Raw genomic sequence first — 27,728 nt, forward strand, 5'->3', positions numbered from 1 at the left:
AACAGTGCTGTATGCTTGTTTATGTCATGTTTTGTCATATGTCTTAATACATCACTAAGTCCGAGGTATTTGCGTTATATACGCGGTATTTGTGAGAGGTTTTACTATCTGGGAACAGAGTTGACCATCGAATCAACATTGACTAGCAGCGTTTATCAGCCAACTCCAGCTACAAACAATTTCCCCACGGGGATTAATAAAGTATATCAAACTCAAATGTATCAAACTATCATTCCTGGACTACCATGTTCGCATCGCTAGGTTCATTGGCTGAGCTCGTGGATTATTCCATTAGACTGAGGACTTTTTGTCTGTCTGTTGTTACCCTGTACACGTTAAATGCACTCTTAAAATGACTTGATTTCATACATAGCTGCGTCCAAGAAGAAGGTTAACTTGTTACGTTAAGTAATTTAAATCAATAAAAAGCAGTACTTCCAGGCTGAAGACTTTTGTTTTTGTCGCTGCTTTTAATTGAACTATTCATATCTTAGACTGCACTGTAACTTTTATCCATGTATTTTTTCTTTTAATGTTTATTTTATTAGCTTTTCTTTTTAATGACTGATTTTAAATGCCATTTTCTTAATGTCTTTCATTTTTTGTAAAGCACTTTGAATTGCCTTGTGTTGAAAAGTGCTATATAAATAAACTTGCCTTGCTTTTACCAATGTCCATTGATTCATTTATTTACTCATTCATCCCTCCACAAATGAAAACAACACTGATGAACCATAAAAACGAGATTTATTACAAATATAAAAAGGTATGACGTAGAAAACAGTACAAAACAGAATAAGGACATGTAATGGAGTATAATTGATTGGTGTCAGGTGATCGTGATCCGCAGCCACGGCTGGGCGGAGCGGCCGATTGGTGCTGTGATTGCCTCAGCTGGTTAAATGAGTCCTGCTGATTATACTCTGTGTTCTGGTTTGGTTGTGAAGCCACACGGTTTTTTGACCGCTGCATTGCACTGCAGAGAAGAGACTATTTGTTTATTTAAAGGACGAACACTGTTTCAACCTCGTCTGGTAAGATACGATAACTTGGAAATAAATGTACCAAAAACAAACGTATCTCTGAGTGATGTGTGAGCGCGTCGGCCAGGCGCTAAAACCAAAAGAACAGAAAAGAGCTTAAGAAAGGTGGAAAGAAGGCTCTTTTATTCCTATTCCTCACTGTCAGTGTCAGGGCAGTCATCGTTCTCTTCCTCTGTTTCTTTTTTATTTGCACAATTTGAGCAACAACATAAGTCTGTGCAACAGAGTCCTGCAGAGAAGCATGAACATCTGCCTTTCTCACAGGCAGACTCTTTGCAGCTGCAGTGTATCACATGCAACACGCTGTCAGGGGCAGGACTTCTTGTCATCCAGGTGACGTGTAAGTTCCCATCCTCTATTTCCCAACCATATCCAGCAGGTGATGGAGCATTAATTTCTCTTTTGAGACAGGACCTCATTATTGCTGCCTGGTCATTTGCCCTTTTGCAGTGCTGATGGAGGACATCAGGAGTAGGGGGAATGCTTAATTCTGGCAAGGCCGATGATGCCATACAGAAAGCCTTGTACCTAGCATCATTTACATCTTCGGCTGCTGGCTGATCATATAGGTGACATACATACCGGCAAAGAAGTGCTAATGTTGATTGCTCCAAGTCAAAGTTAGTACCTAAACTTCTAAAAGCCTTACGGTAGTCAACTTTCTCACATGCAACAGCAAATGACTTTCTTTTACCTTTTCCATAGAAAGCGCTTGTGGAGTCACACCCAGAGAACGTGTGAATTCCAATCAATGTGCAGCATGTTGGGCATGTAAAAACACCCGTGTGTCACATTCCTCATGATCACACTGCAGGTCTTCAACAACATCAACAGTGGTTGTTAAACTTGTGGTTTTCAGCCACCACGTTCCGAGAGTCTCCCTTCAAGCCGAGCCACCGTTGTAAGCTTGTCCTGTACGTATTCCATCTTGTATTGGCAAAATAATCAACCTATTTGTGCTTCACAGACGTAATATGCATGTAACAATGTTTGTGTGTTGATAATTTTGACTTTTTGAGACTTTCTGGAGCCTTCTTTCCACCTTTCTTAAGCTCTTTTCTGTTCTTTTGGTTTTAGCGCCTGGCCGACGCGCTCACACATGTTAGGAGATTTGGTAGACAACTTGTCCACTTTCTTAAATCTCCTCGCGTTCCTACACGAGCCATTATCTTACAGGAAGGAAACCCAGAACCTACAAGTAACCGTTTAACAATAATCCACTTTAATGGTAATATACAATGCAATACAATCAAGTACAATCAATACAGTACAAATTACATACAGTTCTGTGGGATCCCACATTTACCTGATACTCACGTGAGCCAGCCAGCCAGCCAGCCAGCCAGCAGCCAGCCAGCCAGCAGCCAGAGAAGAAAGAGACCGAACACAGCGGGGTTTCTGTCTATATCCCTCGCTGACCCAAGGAGGAGTTATCTGCACCTCCCTTCCAGACCAGTGATTGGCTGCCCAAATTATCATCAACACCCCACATCTTAAGTCCCCAATCCCAGTGGCTCAGCTTCCTTATCACAGGGATCTGAGATGACTATGTCAACTCCACACCTTCCCCCTCTTCCTTTGTCCTCACAAAACCACATGTTAGCAGGCCCAAAACCAGCCCAGTTTTCTACACAAATCATTTTCAAGCTTCTTCACAGTTTGCACGAATACATACAAATATTTCCTTACAATTCCCTCTTTTGCACTCTTAAAAAGAGAGTGCAATTTACACAAGGCACTTGCAAAAAACTGCATCCTTGTCTGCTGAGTCTCCATACTTTTTATTCTCAGTGTCCACAGTGAAGGGCACTCCGTCCAGGCTCTCGTTGCAGATGACGCAGCGGAAGCAACCGGGGCGGTAAGACTTCCCCAGGGCCTGCCGGCCTGCATGTCCATGATTAGATGTCCACCTGCGTTGCACTTGTCTGCAGACTGCTGGAACCCAGAGTACAGAAAGTCCTCTTCACAGAAAACCCTTCCTGCGTCATAGTAGAACGCCTTCCCTCTCAGCCTTCGACTACAGGCGCTGCAGGTGAAGCAGCTGTCATGGTAGAGGCTGCCCATAGCTTGGCAGTGATGGCGGCTTCCGAGTCGATGCTGAATAGATTTCCTTTCGATCTTCCTTCTCCGGTCCGTTGATGATGCCTCCTGGGACGACTGCTGGATGGATGATGGATCTCCTCGAGGCCCTTCTCCTCCAATCCGCTGATGACAGCCTCCGAGTCGACCTCCCTGATGAGAGCCCGATCCGTCCTGATGTCGTCTAGGGTCCTCGCAGGTGTTTTCCCCCGCCGCACACTGGCTCCGCACAGTGGTACCAGTTGTCCCCCTTTCCTTGTAGGCGGACGGCACGGGATGTCCTCTGGGTCACTTGGTCGGGGCCGGAGAGCCTGGGGTTGACAGTCAGCCTCCTGCGTCTCGGGTCCCCCTTTTGGCATCAACAACCTGTGTGGAGAAATCTGATACAAATCCCTCAAGCCTACGCTCCGGGCTCTGGGGCCCTCGGCTGTTTGACCCACCAGTGCGTGGCCACTTGGAGCCTGTTGGTGGGGTGTCTTAAAACAACAGACGTGTGTGAACAGGTTTTCTAAATTAATTGTGCAGCTTCAGAATCTTAATACTTGGACTGTGCCCACTAAATAAGAACCCCAACATCTTTAGGTAAACTAAATAACATATTTCAATAGCTCTGAATTTCTGACAAGCATCTGTATTTATTTAAATGAAATCCTTGAGATCCCATTAAAAATCTAAAAATATGATTTGAACTGCTAATGTTTCTGGTAAAGAAACACACTAATCTTATGGATTCAAAAACAACCAAAATCACAATACTAACAAAGTGAATGGCTTCCTGGTGATACTGCTTCTACCCGTCAGTGCTTAGATATTATCCCACTCAAAAATGAATACAGAATTCCCACCAACTGTCATCAAATGTCTTTCTAAATGTAGATGAAATGTATATCCCCATAATGACCTAAACAATAAAGTATATGGCTTTTACTTCTTTACCAGACTAGTTACATGATGTTGTCCAAATCACATTGTGTCTCATTACATTACTATGTTTTAGTTTAACTGTAAATATGTTCTTTCTACATTTCAAACCTCAGTTACTTTAATACCTGTTGAAACATTAGTTGACACATTACTCACCGGTCAGCCTCTCCAGTATTTCATTCTGGACTTACATCTCTCTGGTAGCCCCTTGGCCACTGATTCTCTACCTGTGTTACCTGCTATAACTCAATCAATACTAGAGACATGTCAACATTCACCAAACAGCCTCTTATCCCCAAATATGGAGCAGGTCAATTCTAAAACTGTCAATCAATGGTCAGATTGAACAATGGAGTTGGGCAGCAGGTTCCTTTCAGTCCCTAAATGAAAAATGTACATTGTAAAGTTTACACTCCCCCTTTTTTACACATTCTCTCATGTGTAAACAAAAACCTGTATGGGAAGAAAACCTTCAGGTCATAATGGATTATAAGACAATACCAAACATTTTTCCCCGTAAACACTTGAGAGTGTTTCTCTCCATCATTCAGTCCTAAAAGAAACAGAATTCCAAATTTCCTAGTTTGAGTTTCACATTCTGCAAACAGCCACCTCCTGTGGGAGTGAAACATCATCAACCAGATTAGATACGGTTTCCCCTTTTGTGCAATGTTAGGAAAGCTCTCATTTCACACATTATTATCACACAAAAATAATGTGTTAGTCCAAAACATGCTTGATTAGTCATCGTTTCAAATCATGCAGTTGCACTGATCAGGTGCAGACATACACACACTCACACTCACACTGTCAGGTTGTAAAGTCAGGTTTGGTCAGGTTCACCGCAGAGTCAGTCATTGACAGTGCCTTCCCAAGTTACCCTGTCTGTCAGGGTCAAAGGTCAGTTGGTCTCCGTCTTTTTGGCCATGTGTTGTGCTCTGCAGAGACTTTGATGTTCCAGCACAGGCCAGCATCCTCCGTCTATACAAATCTGTATATATGGAGCACCATCATTTATTAATTCACAATTACAACTATAATGTTCAAGATATCTCCAACCCCTCCTTGCTGTTTCCCACATTCCCTGAAAAGTGTCTAGCCAAAAAAATGTCACTTCCTTATTGTACTATTACTATTACTGCAATTCATTTACACCTAATTAGTATTAAAATGACTAATAGATCTATTTCAGAAACATGTGTACCTCACTATCTTGTGTCAAAACATTACTAGGATCTGTAAAGCTCTGCTATTTATTCCATAACTCATTCTATCAATTTATCTTCAATTCTGGTGCACTTAAAGAACAATGTTACCCTCTTTCACAGTGCGTGGAACTCTGGGTGTCTGAACATGAAACCAGTACCTCAAATTGAAATACTATATTTTGTTTAGAACCAGCTTTCCCTTCAACATGACCTATATAAATAAATATTTATCTGATCTTATAGAGCTGTTACTAAAACTCTCCCTTTGAACTGATCAATACTGTAACAAATTAAAACACTACCAAATTCACACACGAATAAAAAATCCAGTGCATACTTCCTTCATGCCCCCCCCCTTTTTTTTGTATCAGTGTGTATTAGACTGATTTTTCACTTCCCTTTAATAGTTCCCCTCTTTTCCGCTATTTTTATTTACCAATTGACTAATTTATGGTCAATACATCTTCTTATCTTCACTTATTTATCAAGTCAATTCAAGTTCTTTACAATACATTAGTAGATACCTTGTGGAGTCTTCACAATAACTAATCCCCTCTAGGATATGAAATCCATTCATCTTCAAGCAGATACTATGTCCTTATTTATGTTTTGTTCACGATAACAATGGTATAACAACCACATGTCATCAATTCTGGTCCACCTAAAAACCAATGTTAAACTCTTTAGCAGTGTGTGGAACCCTGGATGTCCGAACATGCAACCATTCCTCCCTCCTTTATCAAGGATTTAAAAACAGAAGTCATTTCATATTTCCCATGGTAATAACTATGCTACAATGGTGAAATCAATTATTTAGATTGGAATACTATATCGGGCTTGGCACCAGCTCTCCCTTTAACATTATCCATACAGATAAAGATTTGTCTTATAGAGTGGTTCCCAAAACTATCCCACTACTTTATTCACATGTGAATAAAAATGTCAAAGAATATTCTGTTAACCTGATGAAAAGATTGAAGAATATGGTTGTACTTTGTCATGTGGCCCCCTTTAACCCTCAGTGTGTTCTCATTTTACTCTAATAGTTTACTGCTATTTTTAATTTAATAAATCTTTCTGTCTTTATGTATTTATGCTTTAAATGTGCGTTTTGTGAATAAGTGTGTTTATGTGTAAACTCACTCATTCCCGTTTTCCTTTTCTCCTCCTCTGGTTTTCTCAAGCCGTGACCCCGGCCTCCTCACTTCAAATCGACCATGCCAACTCCTCTGATTCTGTGTTCTCTTCAGTCCCTCAGCTGTAACTTCATCCGCTGTCAGCCATTGGCCCAGTTACCTCTGCATGCCCCATCTTGCCCTGCTTTGCATTTTATCCCCTCCTTTACAGTCTCTCTGCTGTTTTTATGGGGGGCAGATTCTGCTCTCATCTCCCACACTTTGCTCTTGTGCTCAGCTTGGAACTTCATGGTCCTGTCTGAGGGACTGATGAGCGTAGATTTCTGCCCGTCAGCATGCTGTCTGGTTCTGGATGTCACAGGCAGAGATAGTTCTGGCTGCAGTCTTGTTGTTGTCGTTTCAGCTCTGGTTCTCTGTCTGTTCGATGGAGAAGCAGGAGTTTCCTGTTGGGTTAGGTCTTTTGTCTGCTTGGAGGGTCGGGACCGTAGCCTTTTCTAACTCAGAGGGGGAGTCCAGGTCTCGGGACGCATTACCTATACAAAATCTAGCACACTGAGGTTAAATAAATCCAACCCTTTCCACTCTGACTCTTTGTAATCATACTATCTGTCTTAATTGTTAAATGCCATCTAAACAACCTAATTGATGTCTACAAATAATATTACAAAAACCCACTCTAAAAATTGTTTCATCCATTGCTACATATGTACCCAACATAACTCTTTCAGGAAACCATTTTCTCCTATACATTGAAAAACGTACATGTTTCCAGCATCACATATTCCACACACCACGAAAGAACATCTACATATTTTCTCCAATATTTTAAGCTAGTTTCTATAACAAGATTATCACGTGTGACATAATAATCAGATGTCTTGTTTGCTAACCAAGAATATTAAACTTTAAAATGTCTTTTGGCCAGTTGAAGTCCTGCTTACTTCATCCTTAAACTCTACTTTAATTTGAAACCAAAAAAGGTCTTCCTTCTCCACCATGATCCTATCTCTATATCAAAGTCCAGACAAACTGATGATTTATCTTTATAAACCATGAGGAATGACTCATAAAACACTATTCTCCCTTACTTCAGTTCTAAATCAAATGAGCCAGACAGGAAACCCCTTTTAACCACTTGAAATTGTTTATCTAAGTTGTGTTGCAAGCAGGTTAGATCTGTAATGAATTAAAATCAATATTTAAAGACGCAATATAAGTTAAATATATTGTTAAGGTAATTACTGTTTTATTGTGAAGGCATCTCTGGCGAACAGCGGCCTTTGGCTTTTATTTTGAAAGGCCGTTCCGGAACAGCCGTGTTCCTAGAAACACGCAAATTGACAATCGTTCCAATGCATTAACTATAGTCGTGAAAGAGACAAGGAGGGGGAAGGCGTGTGGAAGCAAGCAATGAACTGAAAATGCCACCAATCCTGTTTTAACGTGATGGCGCACATTGAAAACCTAAACGCCCTGTCATAACTGACAAGCGTTCAAAAACCTTTCTGCTTATCCCTTAGGCCACTATTTTTGTCTTATTCATAACCTAAAAATACAATTGTGATGAATAGCTTGCTTTTGTATCATTACATTTACCAACATAAAACAAGGTCTGTACTAATCAACAATGACAACCCACAGACAGCTCATTTAGTTAAATATACGCAATATATTGACTTCGCTTTTATTTATCTGACTTAATTAACGTGCTTCCCCCCCTTTCAGCCACTAGATGGCAGCAGCAGAGCACAAATGAGCTTCACTCTTCTGACTCAATGTCTGATATCCATAGACAATGCTCATACAGGTTATTTAGGTAAAAATCACACAGATTTATTCCCCTTACAGTTTGTCCGGCTTGATAACGTGCTTCATATGTCGTCACGCAGGACTCTCTGCCTACCTTGCGATCAACGTTATGTTTACGTCAGCCTTTCAAATTAATTTTTACAGACAAGGGAAACGGGAGCCGGTCTCGTCACAATGTAGGTGACGTTAGCGCTCTCTCCCAAGGATTTAACAGATAAAAGTCCGCTGACACTTTCGCTTATTTGGTCTTGGACTCTTATTTTACCCCCAGTTATAAACGGCGGACCGATCTTAAATATCGATCATCCAGGTTACGTCGTGTGGGACTCACACCGCACATCCCACGAACTGCACCGCTCCTACGCCACTTCAGGACTAAACTACCTGAAGATCCACGCTAAACTGCTCTAATTTCTTGTTACGCAGGACTCTCTATACCTGACGATCAACGTTCACGTGTTATATATAACTTTCCTAACATGGTAAAAAAGATGCATTGTATACTCCATTCAAACTTCAAAAACACTCTGAAACGCCTACAGACAATCATACATGGCCCTGCTATTGTCCGAGGCGTCTAAAAGTGCTTGTTCCTGACCCAGTGTGGTCCTCTGAATCCTTCCACAGCCCTGTCTACTCGGAAACGTCGGAGATCACCATTTGTTAGGAGATTTGGTAGACAACTTGTCCACTTTCTTAAATCTCCTCGCGTTCCTACACGAGCCATTATCTTACAGGAAGGAAACCCAGAACCTACAAGTAACCATTTAACAATAATCCACTTTAATGGTAATATACAATGCAATACAATCAAGTACAATCAATACAGTACAAATTACATACAGTTCTGTGGGATCCCACATTTACCTGATACTCACGTGAGCCAGCCAGCCAGCCAGCCAGCCAGCCAGCCAGCCAGCCAGAGAAGAAAGAGACCGAACACAGCGGGGTTTCTGTCTATATCCCTCGCTGACCCAAGGAGGAGTTATCTGCACCTCCCTTCCAGACCAGTGATTGGCTGCCCAAATTATCATCAACACCCCACATCTTAAGTCCCCAATCCCAGTGGCTCAGCTTCCTTATCACAGGGATCTGAGATGACTATGTCAACTCCACACCTTCCCCCTCTTCCTTTGTCCTCACAAAACCACATGTTAGCAGGCCCAAAACCAGCCCAGTTTTCTACACAAATCATTTTCAAGCTTCTTCACAGTTTGCACGAATACATACAAATATTTCCTTACACACATCACTCAGAGATACGTTTGTTTTTGGTACATTTATTTCCAAGTTATCGTATCTTACCAGACGAGGTTGAAACAGTGTTCGGCCTTTCAAATAAACAAATAGTCTCTTCTCTGCAGTGCAATGCAGCGGTCAAAAAACCGTGTGGCTTCACAACCAAACCAGAACACAGAGTATAATCAGCAGGACTCATTTAACCAGCTGAGGCAATCACAGCACCAATCGGCCGCTCCGCCCAGCCGTGGCTGCGGATCACGATCACCTGACACTAGGGGTTTCACAACTACCAATATTTACTAGTCGACTATTTTTCAAAATAGCAGTCGACTAGTCGACTAGTCGTTGCGTCATAATAAAGACACACAAAGAGAGGTATTCAACTGTATTTTATTTTTAATTTGTGTGACATGGCTGAGTAAATAACAAACAGTGCCTTAGTACATAACAAACAGTGACTTCGTAAATAAGAAACGGTAACTGGACTCACCAAAATGTACAGCAAAAAACTCGCAAACTTAAATGCCACGTAAATCCATTGCGCAACACATTATTCGCTGTCCTCCGCGAATTTCGCAGCACTCTGGATTTTATCTCCCAGGTGTCTGTGATGTAGTGGGCAGTTATGGTGATGTATGAATCCATGGTGCAAGATGTCCACAGATCAGTGGTTAGTGAGACACTTTTATCTTTCATCTCATTGGCAATCCTGGCTTTCACAGTGTTGTACTGTAGCATGATGTTGCTCCAAAGTGTAGCATGTGACGGGATCTTATAGCCTGGCTCGAAAAACTTCATAATGTCCCTGAAGCCTTCTCCGGAAAGGGCAGAAAGTGGTCGAACATTCTTGACGACAAAGTTGATAAGCAAGTCTGTTATCTGCTGTCTTCTTTTGTCCGTAACGGGGCGCTTGGAAAAATCAATAATGCTCGTCTGTCTCTGTCCAGTGCTGACGGCGGTCCGTTGCTCACTGGTGCTGCTAGCATTACTGCTAGTGCTAGCTGTCGGCAGCGGGTGTTTCATTTTTAGGTGGTTGCGCATAGCAGAAAGTATTTTTGTTGTACTTTAGTACAGATGTACACAACTGACACTTAACTGTAGAGTTGGTTACGTCTTCTTTGAAGTACTGCCATACATATGAATGTCGGACGTTTTTTGGAGCATTTTGCGGCACCTCGTTCACCTCCATTTTGTTCACGACTAGTTGACTAGGGCCTACAGCGCCGACTAGTGGTAAAGGTAGTCGACTAGTCGACTAGTCGATTAGTTGGTGAAACCCCTACCTGACACCAATCAATTATACTCCATTACATGTCCTTATTCTGTTTTGTACTGTTTTCTACGTCATACCTTTTTATATTTGTAATAAATCTCGTTTTTATGGTTCATCAGTGTTGTTTTCATTTGTGGAGGGATGAATGAGTAAATAAATGAATCAATGGACATTGGTAAAAGCAAGGCAAGGCAAGTTTATTTATATAGCACTTTTCAACACAAGGCAATTCAAAGTGCTTTACAAAAAATGAAAGACATTAAGAAAATGGCATTTAAAATCAGTCATTAAAAAGAAAAGCTAATAAAATAAACATTAAAAGAAAAAATACATGGATAAAAGTTACAGTGCAGTCTAAGATATGAATAGTTCAATTAAAAGCAGCGACAACAAGAAAAGTCTTCAGCCTGGAAGTACTGCATTTTATTGATCTAAATTACTTAACGTAACAAGTTAACCTTCTTCTTGGACGCAGCTATGTATGAAATCAAGTCATTTTAAGAGTGCATTTAACGTGTACAGGGTAACAACAGACAGACAAAAAGTCCTCAGTCTAATGGAATAATCCACGAGCTCAGCCAATGAACCTAGCGATGCGAACATAGTAGTCCAGGAATGATAGTTTGATAAATTTGAGTTTGATATACTTTATTAATTCCCGTGGGGAAATTGTTTGTAGCTGGAGTTGGCTGATAAACGCTGCTAGTCAATGTTGATTCGATGGTCAACTCTGTTCCCAGATAGTAAAACCTCTCACAAATACCGCGTATATAACGCAAATACCTCGGACTTAGTGATGTATTAAGACATATGACAAAACATGACATAAAACAAGCATACAGCACTGTTTAGAATCCATTTGGTCTGGTTTAGCACAACCATGTAGGCGGCCATCTTTCACTTCTGTTGACAATATGCAGCTACCCAATTGGTGGAGCACGATCACGTGACGAACCGTGGCACTACTTTGGACCAAGATATTATTACGCTTTGAAGGGACTAGTTTAGCCAATAATTACGTGCCTAGAAGAATTGGCAGGAATTTTAGCGACAAACTTTTTTTTGGTGGATAAGCATGACTCGTTCTTTTTTATGAACTGAAGATTATATAGTTCCACTTCTGTGGAGCGGGTTGAAACGATAACAGGGTTCACCTTATGGCCTATAAGTTTAAAGACAAGTATTCTAGGTTTTTTAGAACAAGAAGCGAAGAATACCAGTTGTGAAAAGACTTAATTAGTTGTGTTGAAAGTTCCTAGTTCACGACATTCATTAAATCTTTATTGACATCGAGTGGAAATTTTGGACAATGATATTATCAATCCAGTGGTGGTACGGCATCTTCTAACAACAGCAGAGCCTTTTCATATGAAATATTATTAATATTTAACACTTTATCGGTCTCCTGAGAGACTGTCAAAAATTGCCGTCGCCGACTATATTTCAAGTCGTCTAGGCGGGGTATTGGGTAAAGTTTTCAACCAGCAATAATCGCGCCTCGGATAAACCTCATGGGCTATGATACTGCCACTGCGCAGGGATAATGATCACAGGTTGCAGAGGAGGAGGTTATAAGGTGAAAACACCTTTCTGACAGGGTTTAACATGCATACTGTTGAAAGACTGCAAGGAAACTCTGAATGTAGACTTTTATGGCGCGTTTCCACTGCAGGCCTCGCTCGGTTTGGTTAGGCATTATTAGCCCCGGCTCACTATAATGCTGCACTTCCATTACGGCCCTGTCTACACTACAGGCATAAAAAAATCTTGAAGCTGGGCGTGTCTGAGGCTTGGCGATTTCTCGCGCCCAAGGCGACCAACAACCAATCAGGAATCTCCCGCCCGCCCCCGGCATACAAAGCAATAGCAATGTTAAAACGAAGTAAACAGGATATAAAATCCCCAAACAGGTGAAAACCTACCAGTTTCATCCACTGTCTCTGCCACCTCCTTCCATGCCTGGCTCCTCCGGTTTGTATCCCGGTAGATGAACACAACAGAGACTGATCATACAGCACCGGGTGATTCACTACCGCTCCATTTTTTTGAATATGAGGAAATGACCTGCGTAGTCTCTCCCAGCATACACGCGGTTTGATTGGCTCGCTCTTGTACTGTCAGATTTGCATACGCAGGATTTGATTGGCTGATGCCAAGCATCGAGCCTCAAAAGTTGAACATTGTTCAACTTTTGATGCCTATAGATGCTCGTGATGCTTGCAAAGCCATGCCATGCTCCCCACAATGCAGTTCGGCGAAGATTCAAAATCAACTACGTCACCCCATTCAAGTGAATGGGCGAAGCGTTGAAGGCATTTTTCGATGCTTGTAGTGTCGACGGGCCGTTACAGTTTAGGAACTGGGGTAGTTACTATAGTAACGTAGTGTAGGAGGAGCCGTGAGGTCATCTTCAATGAGAGCCCCAGAAAAACAACACAGCCGTTAGCTCTTAGCACTCAGAGCTCACAGCTCTTCTGTTCAGAAACTAAACAAAAGTTGAACAAGTACAAACCACAGACTGCCTGTGTCATGGCGAATACAGTCGCTGGTTTATTTATGTCTGTATAGGCCGTTGTTGTGAGTGTGGACGGTCGGAGCATATATAACGTTAGCTTAGCCAAGCTCCATTTAGAAAACACGCATTTTAAAAGGGTTTTTCGCCTGCCGTCTGTCTGCAGACTTGTCAAAGCATTAATTCATGGTTTTTACTAACCGGTATCAGTGTGTTGTTACTTCGGCAACATTTTGAAACGTGTGTTACAATTAAATCACGGTCAAATATGTTCATCTTGTTGTAGTTGTAGCCCCCTTGACAGCGATTCTCTCTCTAGTTGAGCATACTCAGCCCGACTCAGCCTGGTTGTTCCTGGCCATAGAACCACGATTTAGTCGGGCCAGAAAAAAGGTGAAAAAGTAACCCCGGGCCAAAACTAGGCCAAGTGGAAAAGCAACCAAAAACGGGCCCCGCACGGCTCGGCACGCTTAAAGCGAGCTACCCGCTGCAGTGGAAACGCGCCATAAGTGTATGCTTAGGACAAGTTAGTTCACTTATATGGGGTGTGTGACTGTCCTGCTATAGTTTGGATGGATTAAGACATAAGAAGGTCAGTGTGCCTGATTGTTGTTAAGAAAGACCTCCTCCGAAATGTTTTGAAATAAGAAATGATTCAACTTTATATACAGAGGGTAATTGTACAGAAGTTGCATCATAGAGTGGGAAAGAAAACATATCTAAGATTCAAATGAAACACAATGTAACCAAGATGAAGGTCACAAGTGAGTTAATGTAGACAAATGGGAAAGAAGTTTGAACATGTATTCTGTTGTTCTTCTTAAAGTGAAGCCTTTTTATGAAATATTATTATTGTTTAACAATTTATCGGTCTCCTGAGAGACTGTCAAAAATTGCCGTCGCCGACTATATTTCAAGTCGTCTAGGCGGGGTATTGGGTAAAGTTTTCAACCAGCAATAATCGCGCCTCGGATAAACCTCATGGGCTACGATACTGCCACTGCGCAGGGATAATGATCACAGGTTGCAGAGGAGGAGGTTATAAGGTGAACACACCTTTCTGACAGGGTTTAACATGCATACTGTTGAAAGACTCCAAGGAAACTCTGTATGCAGACTTTTAGTGTATTGTTAGGATAAGTTAGTTAAAGTGGACATATCATGCTATTTTTAGGCAATAGCATAGGTCTCAAATATATACAAATATATAAGAAACATGTCTATGAAGTGTTTTGCTCAAAATACCAAACAGATCACCCATTCTAGCCATGCCTCATATCCCTCTATTTCACTTCCTGTTTCAAAAGTGCTGATTTTGGCTATAAAGCTATATAAAAAAAAAGTTGAAAAAAAAGGAGGGGGCTGAGCTCTTGCGAGAGATTCTACCGCAGATACTGCCGTGATGAAACGCCATATCATGGATTATCAAGGATTATTTCTGAAACAGTTTGGAGCTCAAAGGCTTTCTCTCTTGTCGGTTATACCACAAGGTGAGTTCCTTTTTATTTCCTACTTCTTCACACAGTATGCTCTGGGTTGATTAAGACTAAACACACTTACCAAAGAAGGTTATAAATTAAGTTGTTCTCAGAGTAGCCCTTTATATTTATTTTAGCATCCCAAAATATAGTTTTATACTAACTGTATGTGTTATATAACCTTTCAAATATATAGTGTCCGAATATAGACTTCCTGCCAAACGTTTTGAAATAAGATATGATTTAACTTTATTTATCCCAAGGGTAATTGTACAGAAGTTGCATCATAAAGTGGGAAAGGATACAGATATTTAGGGTTCAAATCAAACACAATGTAACCAAATGAAGATTACATGTGAGTTAATGTAGACAAATAGGAACTAAGTTTAAAGACAGGTATTCTAGGTTTTTTAGAACAAGAAGCGAAGAATACCAGTTGTGAAAAGACTTAATTAGTTGTGTTGAAAGTTCCTAGTTCACGAAATTCATTAAATCATTATTGATATCTAGTGGAGATTTTGGACAATGATATTATCAATCCAGTGGTGGTACGGCATCTTCTAACAACAGCAGAGCCTTTTCATATGAAACATTATTAATATTTAACACTTTATCGGTCTCCTGAGAGACTGTCAAAAATTGCCGTCGCCGACTATATTTCAAGTCGTCTAGGCGGGGTATTGGGTAAAGTTTTCAACCAGCAATAATCACGCCTCCGATAAACCTCATGGGCTACGATACTGCCACTGTGCAGGGATAATGATTACAGGTTGCAGAGGAGGTGAACACACCTTTCTGACAGGGTTTAACATGCATACTGTTGAAAGACTGCAATCAAACTCTGAATGTAGACTTTTATGACGCGTTTCCACTGCAGGCCTCGCTCGGCCTCGCTCGGTTTGGTTAGGCATTATTAGCCCCGGCTCACTATAATGCTGCGCTTCCATTACGGCCCGTTTACACTACAGGCATCAAAAAATCTTGAAGCTGGGCGTGTCTGAGGCTTGGCGATTTCTCGCGCCCAAGGCGACCAACAACCAATCAGGAATCTCCCGCCCGCCCCCGGCATACAAAGCAATAGCAATGTTAAAACGAAGTAAACTGGATATAAAATCCCCAAACAGGCGAAAACCTACCAGTTTCATCCACTGTCTCTGCCACCTCCCTCCATGCCTGGCTCCTCCGGTTTGTATCCCGGTAGATGAACACAACAGAGACTGATCATACAGCACCGGGTGATTCACTACCGCTCCATTTTTTTGAATATGAGGAAATGACCTGCGTAGTCTCTCCCAGCATACACGCGGTTTGATTGGCTAGCTCTTGTACTGTCAGATTTGCATACGCAGGATTTGATTGGCTGATGCCAAGCATCGAGCCTCAAAAGTTGAACATTGTTCAACTTGTGGCTCAAAAGTTGAACATTGTTCAACTTTTGATGCCTATAGATGCTCGCGATGCTTGCAAAGCCATGCCATGCTCCCCACAATGCAGTTCGGCGAAGATTCAAAATCAACTACGTCACCCCATTCAAGTGAATGGGCGAAGCGTTGAAAGCATTTTTCGATAATTGTAGTGTCGACGGGCCGTTACAGTTTAGGAACTGGGGTAGTTACTATAGTAACGTAGTGTAGGAGGAGCCGTGACGCAGAGATGGGGACTTGAGTCTGCGACTCGGACTTGAGTCGCACTTAAGTCGCACACACAGAGACTTCAGACTTGACTTGGACTCGTGACCAAAAGACTTCAGACTCGACTTGGACTCGTGTGTTGGGACTCGTGAACAATCATTGTGTTTTCTATTTTTGGCGTATTAAAGGTGGGGTAGGTAAATTTGAGAGAAACCGGCTCGAGATCGCTAGAATTTGAAAATACACAACCGGAGATAATCTGCTAGAGGCTGCTACTTCCTTATAGAGCCCGCCTCCTCCAACACACACGAACGCGCACATGACCAATGAGGGCACGAGATAAATGTGTGCCCAGATGGAAGGCTGACAGGCAGGTAGGCCATCCAGTTATTTTAGCCGGGCTCATTACGCAGACGTGCGCGCCTCTGTTACTACCTCGTAGTAACACAATAGCGACCGGCGGCACACCTGCGGCTGTACCGCTTGTAATTAGGTTCAACTACAACAACTTCGAACAAAACGCCGGCGGCACCAACAAAAGGAGCGCACACTGCAAAGTCTGCAATATCAAAATCAGGGATGCTGGCGCAACAACGTCGAATTTCATCAGGCACTTGAAAACTCACCCGTAGAGGTCAGTCACATTAACGCATATGGATGGTTAGCAAACATGTTTAGCTCAGCATCAGCTATGTAATGTTCACTTAGCTTGCTACTAGCTTTGTAACTGAATATTTGAAAAGATTAGTGAATTGCTTGTCACACTTGTTTGAGTTGAGTGGCGTTGACATCCAACTCTTGACATGACATAAAAAAGGTCGGTAACGTTAATCATTACCCGCTTTTAAGTACTTTTAACAGTTTCCCTGCGGGGGATTAATAAAGTATTTGTGATACTGATTTCTGATTCTGAAGTGTTTTGCTTATAAGTTGTTTGCATTTAGCTAAAGTGTGATGTTTTTCCTCATATTGCATTGCAATAGCCTGTTTAAAGTGATCATATAACAAACAACTAATCAGTACTGATACTGTATGCTAATAGATATAGGAGTGATAATAACACAGTAAATGCTTTGAATTTCTTAGACATAGCTGTGCAGTATTCTTAACAGACTGGATAGCAGCAGACAATAGAAGGCTTATTACAACCAGAAGAGACATGAGACTTTTATTTCTTTAGAGACTTGAGACTTGACTTGGACTCGTGACCAAAGACTTGAGACTTGACTTGGACTCGTGACCAAAGACTTGAGACTTGATTTGGACTCGCAAAAAAAGACTTGTGAACATCTCTGCCGTGACGTCATCTTCAATGAGAGCTCCAGAAAAACAACACAGCCGTTAGCTCTTAGCACTCAGAGCTCACAGCTCTTCTGTTCAGAAACTAGACAAAAGTTAAACAAGTACAAACCACAGACTGTCTGTGTCATGGCGAATACAGTCACTGGTTATTTATGTCTGTATAGGCCGTTGTTGTGAGTGTGGACGGTCGGAGCATATATAACGTTAGCTTAGCCAAGCTCCATTTAGAAAACAAGCATTTTAAAAGGGTTTTTCGCCTGCCGTCTGTCTGCAGACTTGTCAAAGCATTAATTCATGGTTCTTACTAACCGGTATCAGTATGTTGTTACTTCGGCATCATTTTGAAACGTGTGTTACAATTAAATCACGGTCAAATATGTTCATCTTGTTGTAGTTGTAGCCCCCTTGACAGCGATTCTCTCTCTAGTTGAGCATACTCAGCCCGACTCAGCCTGGTTGTTCCTGGCCATAGAACCACGATTTAGTCGGGCCAGAAAAAAGGTGAAAAAGTAGCCCCGGGCCAAAACTAGGTCAAGTGGAAACGCAACCAAAAACGGGCCCCGCACGGCTCGGCACGCTTAAAGCGAGCTACCCGCTGCAGTGGAAACGCGCCATAAGTGTATGCTTAGGACAAGTTAGTTCACTTATGTGGGGTGTGTGACTGTCCTGCTATAGTTTGGATGGATTAAGACATAAGAAGGTCAGTGTGCCTGATTGTTGTTAAGAAAGACCTCCTCCGAAATGTTTTGAAATAAGAAATGATTCAACTTTATATACAGAGGGTAATTGTACAGAGGTTGCATCATAGAGTGGGAAAGAAAACATATCTAAGATTCAAATGAAACACAATGTAACCAAGATGAAGGTCACAAGTGAGTTAATGTAGACAAATGGGAAAGAAGTTTGAACATGTATTCTGTTGTTCTTCTTAAAGTGAAGCCTTTTTATGAAATATTATTATTGTTTAACACTTTATCGGTCTCCTGAGAGACTGTCAAAAATTGCCGTCGCCGACTATATTTCAAGTCGTCTAGGCGGGGTATTGGGTAAAGTTTTCAACCAGCAATAATCGCGCCTCGGATAAACCTCATGGGCTACGATACTGCCACTGCGCAGGGATAATGATCACAGGTTGCAGAGGAGGAGGTTATAAGGTGAACACACCTTTCTGACAGGGTTTAACATGTATAATGTTGAAAGACTCCAAGGAAACTCTGTATGCAGACTTGTAGTGTATTGTTAGGATAAGTTAGTTAAAGTGGACATATCATGCTATCTTTAGGCAATAGCATAGGTCTCAAATATATACAAATATATAAAAAACATGTCTATGAAGTGTTTTGCCCAACATACCATAACAGATCACCCATTCTAGCCATGCCTCATATCCCTCTATTTCACTTCCTGTTTCAAAAGTGCTGATTTTGGCTATAAAGCTATATTAAAAAAAAGTTGAAAAAAAGGAGGGGGCTGAGCTCTTGCGAGAGATTCTACCGCAGATACTGCCGTGATGAAACGCCATATCATGGATTATCAAGGATTATTTCTGAAACAGTTTGGAGCTCAAAGGCTTTCTCTCTTGCCGGTTATACCACAAGGTGAGTTCCTTTTTATTTCCTACTTCTTCACACAGTATGCTCTGGGTTGATTAAGACTAAACACACTTACCAAAGAATGTTACAAATTAAGTTGTTCTCAGAGTAGCCCTTTATATTTATTTTAGCATCCCAAAATATAGTTTTATACTAACTGTATGTGTTATATAACCTTTCAAATATATCGTGTCCGAATATAGACTTCCTGCCAAACGTTTTGAAATAAGATATGATTTAACTTTATTTATACCAAGGGTAATTGTACAGAAGTTGCATCATAAAGTGGGAAAGGATACAGATATTTAGGGTTCAAATCAAACACAATGTAACCAAATGAAGATTACATGTGAGTTAATGTAGACAAATAGGAACTAAGTTTAAAGACAGGTATTCTAGGTTTTTTAGAACAAGAAGCGAAGAATACCAGGTGTGAAAAGATTTAATTAGTTGTGTTGAAAGTTCCGAGTTCACGAAATTCATTAAATCATTATTGATATCTAGTGGAGATTTTGGACAATGATATTATCAATCCAGTGGTGGTACGGCATCTTCTAACAACAGCAGAGCCTTTTCATATGAAATATTATTAATATTTAACACTTTATCGGTCTCCTGAGAGACTGTCAAAAATTGCCGTCGCCGACTATATTTCATGTCGTCTAGGCGGGGTATTGGGTAAAGTTTTCAACCAGCAATAATCACGCCTCGGCTAAACCTCATGGGCTACGATACTGCCACTGCGCAGGGATAATGATCACAGGTTGCAGAGGAGGAGGTTATAAGGTGAACACACCTTTCTGACAGGGTTTAACATGCATACTGTTGAAAGACTCCAAGGAAACTCTGAATGTAGACTTTTATGGCGCGTTTCCACTGCAGGTCTCGCTCGGCCTCGCTCGGTTTGGTTAGGCATTATTAGCCCCGGCTCACTTTAATGCTCTGCTTCCATTACGGCCCGTCTACACTACAGGCATCAACAAATCTTGAAGCTGGGCGTGTCTGAGGCTTGGCGATTTCTCGCGCCCAAGGCGCCCAACAACCAATCAGGAATCTCCCGCCCGCCCCCGGCATACAAAGCAATAGCAATGTTAAAACGAAGTAAACTGGATATAAAATCCCCAAACAGGCGAAAACCTACCAGTTTCATCCACTGTCTCTGCCACCTCCCTCCATGCCTGGCTCCTCCGGTTTGTATCCCGGTAGATGAACACAACAGAGACTGATCATACAGCACCGGGTGATTCACTACCGCTCCATTTTTTTGAATATGAGGAAATGACCTGCGTAGTCTCTCCCAGCATACACGCGGTTTGATTGGCTAGCTCTTGTACTGTCAGATTTGCATACGCAGGATTTGATTGGCTGATGCCAAGCATCGAGCCTCAAAAGTTGAACATTGTTCAACTTTTGATGCCTATAGATGCTCGCGATGCTTGCAAAGCCATGCCATGCTCCCCACAATGCAGTTCGGCGAAGATTCAAAATCAACTACGTCACCCCATTCAAGTGAATGGGCGAAGCGTTGAAAGCATTTTTCGATAATTGTAGTGTCGACGGGCCGTTACAGTTTAGGAACTGGGGTAGTTACTATAGTAACGTAGTGTAGGAGGAGCCGTGACGCAGAGATGGGGACTTGAGTCTGCGACTCGGACTTGAGTCGCACTTAAGTCGCACACACAGAGACTTCAGACTTGACTTGGACTCGTGACCAAAAGACTTCAGACTCGACTTGGACTCGTGTGTTTGGACTCGTGAACAATCATTGTGTTTTCTATTTTTGGCGTATTAAAGGTGGGGTAGGTACATTTGAGAGAAACCGGCTCGAGATCGCTAGAATTTGAAAATACACAACCGGAGATAATCTGCTAGAGGCTGCTACTTCCTTATAGAGCCCGCCTCCTCCAACACACACTAACGCGCACATGACCAATGAGGGCACGAGATAAATGTGTGCCCAGATTTAAGGCTGACAGGCAGGTAGGCCATCCAGTTATTTTAGCCGGGCTCATTACGCAGACGTGCGCGCCTCTGTTACTACCTCGTAGTAACACAATAGCGACCGGCGGCACACCTGCGGCTGTACCGCTTGTAATTAGGTTCAACTACAACAACTTCGAACAAAACGCCGGCGGCACCAACAAAAGGAGCGCACACTGCAAAGTCTGCAATATCAAAATCAAGGATGCTGGCGCAACAACGTCGAATTTCATCAGGCACTTGAAAACTCACCCGTAGAGGTCAGTCACATTAACGCATATGGACGGTTAGCAAACATGTTTAGCTCAGCATCAGCTATGTAATGTTAACTTAGCTTGCTACTAGCTTTGTAACTGAATATTTGAAAAGATTAGTGAATTGCTTGTCACACTTGTTTGAGTTGAGTGGCGTTGACATCCAACTCTTGACATGACATAAAAAAGGTCGGTAACGTTAATCATTACCCGCTGCCACCATCTACTGGCTAACGTTAAACGTAGAAAAATACATAGTTACATACATAAATACATCTGTCGGGTTATAGGCAGGTTACAGGTTTATTGTTGACCACGTAACGTTAATTTTACAGGTTTATCAGGTTACCATTACACTGGGGTTGAGTGAGAGGATAGAGGAATATGTTTATTAATAGTAGACTTAAAAGATGTCATTAGAGACCCAGTGTAATTAAACAATACGGTTGATACAAAGATGTATTTGACGTATTTCTGATTCTGAATTGTTTTGCTTATAAGTTGTTTGCATTTAGCTAAAGTGTGATGTTTTTCCTCATATTGCATTGCAATAGCCTGTTTAAAGTGATCATATAACAAACAACTAATCAGTGATACTGTATGCTAATAGATATATGAGTGATAATAACACAGTAAATGCTTTGAATTTCTTAGATATAGCTGTGCAGTATTCTTAACAGACTGGATAGCAGCAGACAATAGAAGGCTTATTACAACCAGAAGAGACATGAGACTTTTATTTCTTTAGAGACTTGAGACTTGACTTGGACTCGTGACCAAAGACTTGAGACTTGATCAAGTCTCACCCCACAAAGACTTGAGACTTGACTTGGACTCGTGACCAAAGACTTGAGACTTGACTTGGACTTTCAAAAAAAGACTTGTGAACATCTCTGATCGGTTATACCACAAGAGAGAAAGTCTTTGAGCTCCAAACTGTTTCAGAAATAATCCTTGATAATCCATGATATGGCGTTTCATCACGGCAGTATCTGCGGTAGAATCTCTCTCATGAGCTCAGCCCCCCCCCCTTTTTTTTATAGCCAAAATCAGCACTTTTGAAACAGGAAGTGAAATAGAGGGATATGAGGCATGGCTAGAATGGGTGATCTGTTTGTTATTTTGAGCAAAACACTTCATAGACATGTTTTTTCTATATTTGTATATATATGAGACCTATGCTATTGTCTAAAAATAGCATGATATGTCCACTTTAACTAACTTATCCTAACAATACACTACAAGTCTGCATTCAGAGTTTCCTTGGAGTCTTTCAACAGTATGCATGTTAAACCCTGTCAGAAAGGTGTGTTCACCTTATAACCTCCTCCTCTGCAACCTGTGATCATTATCTCTGCGCAGTGGCAGTATCGTAGCCCATGAGGTTCATCCGAGGCGCGATTATTGCTGGTTGAAAACTTTACCCAATACCCCGCCTAGCCGACTTGAAATATAGTCGGCGACGGCAATTTTTGACAGTCTCTCAGGAGACCGATAAAGTGTTAAACAATAATAATATTTCATAAAAAGGCTTCACTTTAAGAAGAACAACAGAATACATGTTCAAACTTCTTTCCCATTTGTCTACATTAACTCACTTGTGACCTTCATTTTGGTTACATTGTGTTTGATTTGAATCTTTGATATGTTTTCTTTCCCACTCTATGATGCAACTTCTGTACAATTACCCTCTGTATAAATAAAGTTGAATCATTTCTTATTTCAAAACATTTCGCCGGAGGTCTTTCTTAACAACAACAAAACATCTTCTGTTGTAACAACAATAACATTATAAATAGTAACATAGCTGAACATGTTATTGCACATTTAGCTTTGAGTGTTACTGACCTGAGATGTTTTTATTACATGAAATAAGGTGACTGAGGCTTTTTAACATACACTTTTCAGTGCCCCACATTTTGCACAGAACTGTCCCACATTAGGAAATGCAGATTGTCTGAGACAACTTGGCACTAAGAGTACTGATATGTCTATCATTTCTTTTATGAGTGTAATATCTGCATTTTCTCTTTTGGTTTGATTAGGACGCATCCTGGGGATTTCAGAATGGTACTGGATTTTGATTTAATGTATTGGCTTCATATCGCAATATATTCCCGAAGTCTGAAATGCAAAAAATGTCCTACATTAGAGCCATTCACCCATGGAAATGTTCCCTCCTACATCAAGGAATTGCTCACCCCACAAACCTCAACGAGGAACATATGTTCTGAAAAGGCAAACCTCCTCATTCCACCAAGGACAAAACTGAAAACCATGGAAGACCGAGCCTTCTGCTCCGCTGCTGCGAGACTGTGGAATGCCCTCCAAAACCGCAGCTGAGGACACCACAGACTGTGGATGCTTTCAAAAATGGCCTAAAAACGCATCTTTTTAGAATAGCCTTTAACTAAATTTTTAAAACCCCCACATTTTGTATCATAAAGATAAAGCAACACTTTCTCAGAATAAAGCAAAACTATGAGTTTAAAAGAAGAAAAAAACGGAGTCAAGCTAAATAAAATAAATTTCAAAAATAAAACTATAAGTTGCAAACAAATCATTTGTGTAATCATGTAAACTATAAGTCTTTTTTCTTTGTTTTAACATAGGTTTTTGTTTGCAGTTCTTGTTTCTTCTTTCTCAATGATCAGACTTTTGCTCTCGCTGCAGCTTTCTCTTTTGCGCTCCCTGATTTTTTGTTTGAGATTCTGACACAAACCTCCCAGGTGGGCGGGACTTTCAGGGGTGCGTCCCCATTGGCTACTCAGTTTTTGAGTGACAGCCCAGTCCTCCAGCGATTGTACAGTACAGGAAGCTGCGGTGCAGTAGCTGAGCTTGGATAGATCACCCGCAGAAGAACCAGCATTTCAATTATTATAATACTACAAGTGAAGATATATGTAAGTATTGATCATTTGTGTTGATTGTGCTGTACTATACGGTCTGTTTCTTTATTGTGTTAAGTGAGAAGTAAAGCTGTGCTATGAAAGTTAGCTTGTGCTACCTTTAGATCCATAACAATGCAAGCTAAGTAGCCTAACAGTTAGCTACATAGCTAGCAGTGAGTGAGCGTTCAGACACCGGCGCACGCACTCAAGCGGACTCGTGTGCCTGACTCTACCAACAGGCTTTCATGATTCTGTTTAGATATGCAAGTATAAGCCATGATAGCTTATTTTATTAACACGCTAATTTGATATGAAAATCAATGGAGGCTGAGTTAACTTTGTAGGAAAACCTACCGTCCATGACTGCCCCTGAGCTGTGTTTTATTTGTTAACTTCATATTTTTCATTTCCTAAAACATTTATTTTCCTCTCATATTAACAGTGTGGATCATTGAGACAGCGTGGTGTCCATCGGTCTTATCCCGTTTTCCCACTTCCTCTGAGGGGACAGCACGGAGGGGGGGCATGAAGAAAGACCAGGGGCCTCATGTATAACGCCGTGCGAAGGATTCACGTGGGAAGGTTGCTTACGTAGTAGAAATCCAAAAAATAGGTCCATAAATTTTCCGCCACTTCCCGATTCACCAAACATTGCGTACCGGCGAGGAAAGTGCGTATGGCACTTCCTACACCGGTTTCCTTTTAGAAATCCCAATCAACTCGAAATGCAGTGCAGCTTTTGCGGGCTTCCCGTCACACCCATATGTGCCTATAAATAGTCATTGATACGCCCATAATGAATATCCATCAAACCGATTTCAGGCAAAACGAACATGGCAAAGAGCGAAAAAATAGGCGAGAAAAGAAACTTCAACAACTGTGAAGTTGAAATCCTTGTCGGAGAAGTATAGACAAGGAAAAACATTTTATTTGGTGGCCATAGTATTGACATAACAAATGCCAAAAAGGCAACAGAGTGGCAGCATGTGGCAGATGCTGTCAACTCTGCATCAGCACAGGGTCGCACTGTCGTGGAAATTCAAAAGAAGTGGTCAGACATTAAGGTGGACGCCAAAAAACGCCTAGCCTCACACAGGCAGAGTGTGTGTGCCACGGGAGGGGGAAAGGGGGCACCGGAGCTCACCCCTATGGATGAAAGGCTGGCCGGTATAATCGGTGAATCCCTGCTGAGTGGAGTGGTGACGGAGGCAGAGGGGGACACCGATGTTAAGTTTGCACCGGATGAACCAGGTAACCACATTTATATGCCCTACCCGTGTTTGAAATGAGAGTAAACCAAATTCATTCAAGTTGTGTGATATCTGCTGGTAGCCATATGTCAATAAAACAATAAGTGTATTTAGAAAAACAAATCATAACTTTATTTTGTTAATAAAGTGTACAGAAGAACCTCCTGGCTTGAGCCCCGGCGTCTCCACGGCATCTTCTGCCTCGAGCCCCGGCGTCTCCACGGCACCTCCTGCCTCGAGCCCCGGCGTCTCCACGGCACCTCATGCCTCGAGCCCCGGCGTCTCCACGGCACCTACTGTCTCGAGCCCCGGCGTCTCCACGGCACCTCCTGCGCAGCCCTCCAGCAGCGGCCGTGTCCTCACGGATGCAGTCCTGCAGATGCAGAGGGACACAATTGCTGCAATACACGAGGTTGCAAGAGAGCTGGGACAACTTCGTCATGTGTTGGCTGAAATAAGCACTTCTTTAAAAGATTTGGCAAATAAATGAGTTGTTTCCATACCTTTTTTTTGTCTGTTTTACAAGTGACGCATCACATCCAGACGCTGTTGCAGTCCACCAGGGTTTCTCGCCCATGCATGGGGAAGGGGGTCGGGCTCGTCTTGGGCTCGTCTTGGGCTCGTCTTGGGCACAAGCAGCCTCAGGGGGTAATGGGACATTGTTCAGCAGTGCCAAATTGTGAAGCACAGCACAATTTGGCACACCTTGTCAGGCTTGTAGCAGAGTTTGCCTCCTGTGGCATCGAGGCAGCGCCATCTGCCCTTTAGCAGCCCTATGGTGCGCTCTACCACAGCTCGTGCTTGGCTATGGCGAGCATTATATTGTCTCTCCTCTACGTTCTGCGGGTTGTGGAATGGGGTGAGCAGCCACCGCTTGAGGGGATATCCACTGTCACCTGTAGGGTTGATAAATAGGTCATATAATGCAGCATATATACATTATTATTTATTTAGGAGTTTTACATTAATCATTCTTACCTAAAAGCCAGCCATCACGCACAGCTCCGGCCTCAAGTCTGCGGCCAACACTGCTGTTACGCCAAATGAAGGCGTCATGGGTTGACCCAGGCCACCGAGCAACTACATTTGTTAACAGCATGTTCGCTTATGATTTGGACATTAATGGAATGAAAGTGCTTTCGATTAACGAATGCACTTTCATTCACACTAGGTGCCCTTAAAGCAACGTGAGTGCAGTCAATGGCACCGATTACATTTGGGAAACCGGACATTGCTGCAAATTGCATTTTTTTATTTGCCTGCTCACCCACCGTGTAAGGAAACATAATGTAGAAATGCGACAACGCAATTATACCTCCCAACACATGTGGCATAACACGGCTGAGGTTTGCCTGGGATATCTCCGACCTGTCAGCCATTTCCCTCTGAAACGTGCCGGTTGCCAGAAATCCAAGTGTTGTAAGCACTTGGATTGGAACCGGCACGGCTCGGTTTCTCAGTGTGCTTCTCTGCAAAGCCGGGCCCAACACAGCACAAAGCTCCAACAAAACCGCTCTTGGAAGTCGGAACCGACTCATGTCATGAGCCACTCATTATCATTGGCCAGCAAATCTTGCTGGTCTCTGAAATGTCACTCCCTCCGCACTCTTCCATTCGCCAAGTCCTCTAGCAGTGCCAAATCAGCCATTGTGCGTCATTACGCATTGTGATGGCACGCATTTGTATACACACCCGGCCACCTGATTGTATCTGATAAGGTACAGGTGGTGAAATGACCCTGCTTTTATTGACTGGTCCATTTGCTAGCCATAATAAGACGAAGATTCGTCATAATCATAATGATTATTAATACTATCCCTTTATGGTATGTAAGGCACCTACAACTGAATCTGTGTTAACCCTTGTTGTAGCCTACCACTGTTAAAAGTTATTATTGATAATTGATTGTAGACCACGCAAGCTTTTTTTTTCTTTTTTTTTTAATCACTGAAACTATATAGTTGCACACCGAGGTGTGCCCGTCACCAGACGCATAGCCTACCTCAGATGTAACGTAATGTTCTTCCCTTTTTAGAAATGATAGTAAACCGAGTGCAATTAAGCTGGGTTTGCACATGTATGTACAAGCAGTTGGGGCTTTGTTTACAAACATGGTTTTAAATA

At 42.0% G+C, this 27,728-nt stretch overlaps 1 long non-coding RNA gene and 6 other non-coding genes across 7 annotated transcripts; 2 read left to right on the forward strand and 5 right to left on the reverse strand.

The window, feature by feature from the left end:
* Nucleotides 1-12,115: 12,115 nt before the first annotated feature.
* On the reverse strand, nt 12,116-12,256 carry LOC117448777 (U4 spliceosomal RNA). The gene has a single exon (XR_004552405.1). It is a non-coding gene; the product is annotated as a U4 spliceosomal RNA (small nuclear RNA).
* Nucleotides 12,257-14,097: 1,841 nt separating this feature from the next.
* On the reverse strand, nt 14,098-14,238 carry LOC117448758 (U4 spliceosomal RNA). Its single transcript, XR_004552388.1, has one exon. It is a non-coding gene; the product is annotated as a U4 spliceosomal RNA (small nuclear RNA).
* A 1,083-nt stretch (nt 14,239-15,321) lies between these two features.
* LOC117448781 (U4 spliceosomal RNA) lies at nt 15,322-15,462 on the reverse strand. Its single transcript, XR_004552409.1, has one exon. It is a non-coding gene; the product is annotated as a U4 spliceosomal RNA (small nuclear RNA).
* A 3,154-nt stretch (nt 15,463-18,616) lies between these two features.
* On the reverse strand, nt 18,617-18,757 carry LOC117448759 (U4 spliceosomal RNA). Its single transcript, XR_004552389.1, has one exon. It is a non-coding gene; the product is annotated as a U4 spliceosomal RNA (small nuclear RNA).
* Nucleotides 18,758-19,840: 1,083 nt separating this feature from the next.
* LOC117448778 (U4 spliceosomal RNA) lies at nt 19,841-19,981 on the reverse strand. The gene has a single exon (XR_004552406.1). It is a non-coding gene; the product is annotated as a U4 spliceosomal RNA (small nuclear RNA).
* Nucleotides 19,982-22,813: 2,832 nt separating this feature from the next.
* LOC117448771 (U4 spliceosomal RNA) lies at nt 22,814-22,954 on the forward strand. The gene has a single exon (XR_004552400.1). It is a non-coding gene; the product is annotated as a U4 spliceosomal RNA (small nuclear RNA).
* A 1,322-nt stretch (nt 22,955-24,276) lies between these two features.
* Nucleotides 24,277-26,095, forward strand: LOC139434009 (uncharacterized). The gene is made up of 3 exons (XR_011643411.1): nt 24,277-24,366; nt 24,797-25,605; nt 25,753-26,095. It is a non-coding gene; the product is annotated as an uncharacterized lncRNA (long non-coding RNA).
* The last annotated feature ends 1,633 nt before the right edge of the window (nt 26,096-27,728 follow it).

Source organism: Pseudochaenichthys georgianus, chromosome 6 (assembly GCF_902827115.2).
Source record: "Pseudochaenichthys georgianus chromosome 6, fPseGeo1.2, whole genome shotgun sequence".
In the NCBI taxonomy this organism is placed as follows: domain Eukaryota; kingdom Metazoa; phylum Chordata; class Actinopteri; order Perciformes; family Channichthyidae; genus Pseudochaenichthys; species Pseudochaenichthys georgianus.